This window comes from Mandrillus leucophaeus, unplaced genomic scaffold (assembly GCF_000951045.1).
Source record: "Mandrillus leucophaeus isolate KB7577 unplaced genomic scaffold, Mleu.le_1.0 Scaffold6, whole genome shotgun sequence".
Classification (NCBI taxonomy): Eukaryota; Metazoa; Chordata; class Mammalia; order Primates; family Cercopithecidae; genus Mandrillus; species Mandrillus leucophaeus.
The window spans coordinates 1,471,075-1,476,701 of NW_012106474.1; the positions used below are offsets into that span (position 1 = coordinate 1,471,075).

General features: G+C 50.9%; 1 protein-coding gene across 4 annotated transcripts in view; it reads left to right on the forward strand.

The window, feature by feature from the left end:
• Nucleotides 1-5,627, forward strand: part of RPH3AL (rabphilin 3A-like (without C2 domains)) — a 153,295-nt gene that overhangs the window by 74,584 nt on the left and 73,084 nt on the right. The gene's annotated exons all lie outside the window — the stretch shown is intronic.

A 5,627-nucleotide genomic window follows, 5' to 3' on the forward strand; every position in this document is an offset into this window, starting at 1 on the left:
GGTGGATGTGCTCTCAGATGGGGATGGGTGGACGGTCAGGGTGGCGGTGGGCAGGGCTGGGCGGGTGGATGTGTTCTCAGACGGGGATGGGTGGATGGTCAGGGTGGCGGTGGGCAGGGCTGGGTGGACGGATTTGTTCTCAGACGGGGATGGGTGGACGGTCAGGGTGATGGCGGAAAGCGGTGGGCGGGTGGATGTGCTCTCAGATGAGGGTGGGTGGATGGTCACTGGGAGGGGTTTCTCTGGAGGTCGAGGAAGAACTGACCACCCAGGGGAGAAAAGCGTGGAGGGACAGCCTGCTGGCCGGCCACCTCCCCCACGCAGGGGTGGCAGGTTCTACAGCTGGGGGCGTCCGAGGTTTCAGCGGGAAGCCCCGCACCGTGAGGGTGAGAGCGTGTGGTGTTTGGTGGTGTTTGTGGGGGCTGGTGTTACAGGAACGGTTGTAGCTACCCCAGGGTGAACGTTGACTGTGTACCTGGAACTGCCGTAAGTTCCTTGCATGTATGAATTCGTTTCATCCCTACACAACCCCGGTGGTGCGATTCTTATCCCCTTTTCCTGATGGGGAAATAAAGACGCAAGAGGTTAAATAACCCGTGAGCACCGAGCCAGCTCGTCAGGAGCCAGAAACCAGACTCAGCCGTGGTCACGATGCCGCCCGAAGCCCCGTCTGCTGCTACGGTTCACGGTTCTAGTTCCAGCCCCGTCTGAGGGAAGGAAGTCGAGGCTCAGCGAGGACTCTGGGGAGTGGCAGACGGACAGGGATGGTCAGAATCTCCCTGTGCCAGGTCGGAATGGAGCCAACACGGCAGGACGTGGCAGGTGGCTCCGGAGAAGTGTCCTGGGGGGCAGGGCGGGGACAGCGTGTGAGGGGCGAGGAGGCTGCAGCTGGTCTTCCAGATGGGGATTCATTCCTTTGTAAATCTCGCTTGTCACTTCGTATGTGCTTTTCATCTGAGGGTCCACAAAACACCTTCAGTTCTGGAAATTTCTCCGCCGTGAGGTCTTTGAATGTGGCTCCTCTGCCATTCCTTCTCTCCTCTCTGGAAATCCCGCTGGGTACATTTTAGAGCCCCTCAACCATCCCCCACGGCTCTTTCTTGTTTATTTCTTTATCTTTCTGCGATACTTTCCGGTGAGTTCCTCGGTACCGCCTTCCAAGTCGCTAAGTCTTTCCTCGAGATCACCTCCCCCTTGGTGTCTTTCTTAGGGTTAGTTTTCCTCGGGTGTTTTGGAATTTTGGTTTGCGCGCTCATCTTGTGTGATAATGGTCCCTTTCTCTCTCGTTCCCACCCAGCTCTTCTAGCTGGATAGCTTTGCAGCTGCTCCCACCTGGGTCCGGGGTTGCCCGGTGCTGAGCCAGGCGTCCTGGGTTGCCCGGTGCTGAGCCAGGCGTCCTGGGTTTGTGGCGAGCTGCTTATCCGTGGTGATACCGGGATTATTCCCAGAGCCTCACCCCAGCCGCGACAGCTTGGCCCGGCCCTGCTGCTGTCAGCTTGCTTTACTCTGAGCTCATTTCCTTGTATATGCTATAGTCCCGGGGCAGGACCCTGCTGATTTCAGCCTCCTTTCCCAGGTGGAAAATCCCCTCGCCAGCCTGGTTTTAGTGACTCTGCTCTGGTCCCCCCCTCCCAAGGGACACTTTTAGTCCCTGCACCCTGGAAGACCCATCTCCCAGCTGCCTGTGTCTGCTTCTGAGCCCAGAGCTCAGCAGGCTGTGCCTTCACCCCTCAAAGTGGCAACTACTTTGAATTTCTGATGCGCGGAGATACAGATCTTTTTTGCGCACATTTACTTGCTGCTGCTGTTGTGAAAATACTTTCCTCTATTATTGCTGTGTCTTTGGAGCAGGAAAAGCCGCAGACAGGGCCTCACGGGGTGTGCTGTCGTTCTGTCTTGCTGGAGGTCCCTGACTCCTCATCCCCACATGGAGTTAATAACGCCCGCTCCGCAGAGCTGCTGTGAGAATTCAGTCAGATTGTCCAGCGGGCGAAACCTCCAGCTTAGAGTAGATATTCCACAACTATTAGAGGCCTCCCTTCCTCCTCGGCCAGAAATCTCCCCTTTGAACTTGAGGTCCTTCTAATCTTCAGGAGACCCCTTTGACGGTGCGTGTGGTCCATGGAAGAAGAAATTCCTTAAAACATCATCTTGTGGGATGAAATGATGGTCACGGGGAGCCACTTCGTGGGATGAAATGATGGTCACGGCTGAGCTGCCGGAGGGCAGAAGTGAAGGATCTTTGAAGGAAAAGAAGGTGAAGGGAAGGAAAGACAAATTTAGCAAATTTAATAATTTAGTCGAGGGCTGCCCGTCCCCTCGTGAGTCACCCTCACACTCCGTAACAGTCCTGAGCCACCACCAGCCTGTCCTAATCTCCAGAGCGCTCCAGTGCCCAGAAAAGTCCGAAGTAGCTTAGGATGAATTTTCTTATCTTTCCTAAGGCAGAGAATACGAGGCTGTGTGTTGCGCTATCACTTTGTCCTTGAATTTTTAGAAGCTGATAAAACTCAGCCTCTAGAAGATGAAGGGTGTTCCCTCTCTGCGGCACCAGGCATGTGGTGCACAGTTAGTGGGAACGGATGGGGCCGGGGGCATGTTCGTGGTATATGAGCCTGGGTACCTGTGGGTACCAGACACACGTGCTGGATTTTTCTGTCTGCTTTTGGGGTGTGGGAAGGCTGGCGTCATTGGTTTCCTAACGCCCTTTCTTCTTAGAAAAATGTCTAATCATGATGAAGAGATAACGAACTAGAAAGGCCATTTAAAATGTCAGATTTTAAACTGGTTCTGAGTCTGATAAAAAGGTGGAGTTCTGTCTCCCCGCAAAAGCCAAATCCTAATGGAGGAACTTGGGTTTTCTGATGAAAACTCTTGGAGCACTCTGCCCAGGGCCTCTTATCTTCCTTTCCTTTCGTGCTTCACTTCCGTCATCTCTGGCCAGAATGGTACGTACTTTTTCTGGAGTGAGTTGAGTGCTGGTGAGATGTTCTGAGGGCTGTCAGGGTGGGGTTGCTCCCTGTGTTGCCAGGCGGGAATCTGAGCCCGGGCCCCTCTGCTCTGGGAGCTTTGGGAGCCTTGTGGGCTTGGGGTTATTCCCAGAGCCTCACCCCAGCCACAACAGGTTGGCCCGGCCCTGCTGCTGCCGGCTTGCCTGCCTCTGAGCTTATTTCCTCGTATATGCTGTAGTCCCGGGGCAGGACCCTGCTGATTTCAGCCTCCTTTCCCAGGTGGAAAATCCCCTCGCCAGCCTGATCTTAGTGACTCTGCTCTGGTCCCCCCCTCCCAAGGGACACTTTTAGTCCCTGCACCCTGGAAGACCCATCTCCCAGCTGCCTGTGTCTGCCTCTGACAGACAGAGAATAAATGCATTTATTCACACAGGCAGCGGACACGTTTATTGAGCATCTCCTATGTGCCAGGCAAAACAGTTCTTCCAGTGGGAGAGGGAGACCACAAACCCCGTAAATTCTGCAGAGTCACAGACGGTGGTCAAGGCCTCGGGGCAAAGGGGGGAAGAGGTGCTGGGGACACTGGCGCGGCTGCTGGCTTACATGGGGACCAGGGAGGGGCCCACTGGCAAAACGACGTTTGAGCAGAGATCTGAAGCATCTTCTGTGGCTATGTGGAGGGGAAGCATTCCAAGTAGGAGTACAACGGGTGCAAGGGCCCCGAGGCAGACGTGTGTGCTCGGCAGATTGGAGACACAGCGCGGAGACCAGCGTGGCTGGAGTTAGGCTGGGGCTAGGGAGGGGTCATCAGGTGTATTAGTCTGTATCACGCTGCTGATAGAGACGTACCTGAGACTGGGTAATTATAAAGGGAGGAGATTTGATGCACTCACAGTTCCACATGCCCGGGGAGGCCTCGCAACCACGGCGGAAGGCAGAAGGCACGTTTTACACGGCGGCAGACAAAGAAAGAATGAGACCAAGTGAAAGGAGTTTCTTCTTATAAAAACATCAGATCTCGTGACACTTAGTCACTACCACGAGAACGGTCTGGGGGAAGCCGCCCCCTCAGTTCAATTACCTCCCACTCGGTCGCTCCCACAGCACGTGGGAATTAGGGGAGCTACAGTTCATGATGAGATTTGGGTGGGGACACAGCCAGACCATATCGTCAGAGACGTGATAGGGTGGGTCAGATCGTGTCGGTGCTTAGAGACCTTTGGAAGGACTTTGGGTTTTGAAAGTTGTTTGTTTACTTTGTTTTTCTGAGACAGGATCTCACTGGGTCACCCAGGCTGTAGGGCAGTGCCACGATCTCAGCTCACAGCAACCTCTGCCTTCAGGGCTCAGACAACCCTCCCACCTCAGCCTCCCAAATAGCTGGGACTGCAGGCTGTGCCACCACGTCCAGCTAATTTTTTGTATTTTTGTAGAGACGGGGTTTTGCCATGTTGCCCAGGCTGGTCTCAAACTCCTGAGCTCAGGCAATCTGCCTGCCCCACTCTCCCGAAGTGCTGGGATTTCAGGCGTGAGCCGCTGCACCTGGCCAAGACTTTGGTTTTACACTCAGTAAAATGAGGCGCCCTTGGAGGGTCTTGAGTAAGGCAGACACAGAATCCCATCTCCCCCTCTTTTAAAGGGTGCTCTGGCTGCTGTGTTGAGAATAAACTGCAGACTATCTCAAAGCCAGTAGCACAGTATTTATTTTTCTTATTTAATATCGCCCAGATACGTAAGTTCTTGTCTGTTGTTACCTTTGGAAGTTTTCATTTTTTTTTAACATATATTCTATACATGTTACTCTTTTCTGATGATAAAATTAATATGGATCATTGAGGAACGTTTACAATTATAGATAAGCATAATGAAGTATACACCTTCCAAAAATCCAGAATCAGAGATAACCGTTGGAATATTTAGTGTATTCCAATCATTGTTCTCTGCCTTTTTTCTTTATATTATTGAACCTGTGTTTTAGAATGGATATCTCAAGTCTTTTCTGGTGTAATGAATAACTCTTTGTAAACTTTCTCGCTGATACTCTGTCATACAGATATTTTCCTAATTGAGAACATTTAAATTGTTTTCATTTCTTCTCTTATTACTGTGTGCATAGCTCTTTGTCTCCATTTTAGATTCTATCCTTGGAATGGATTTCTAGAAGGAAAATCAATGATTATTTTCTTGTAGACTCTTGAGTTATTATTTTTATTTATCTAAGAATTAGCTGGTCTATAATTTTATGTAATTTAAAAAATAAGGGTGCATGGATGATACGTTTTCTGAGTCCAGGGGTATCTGATACTTTTTGCCTTTATACAAAAAAGACCACTTCACTGGTAATGCAATTAATCCTAGTCTTTCCCACTTAAAATTCTGTGGATTTTACCCCTGTTGTCCACCAGCCACATGAAGAAAAGCAGGAGAAATGGAAAATACAACAGCTAGGACAATGGTACCCAGAAAATGAGAGAGAATAGTGAAGTGGTGAAAGAGATGATAAACGTGTTTTTAAAAATTACTTAAAAGGTGTAAGAGAGGCTGGGTACGGCGGCTCACACCTCTAATCCCAACACTTTGGGAAGCTGAGCAGGAGGATCTCTTGAGCCCAGGAGTTTGAGACCAGCCTGGGAAACACGGCAAGACGTTTTCTCTGAAAAAAAAAAAAAAAAAAAA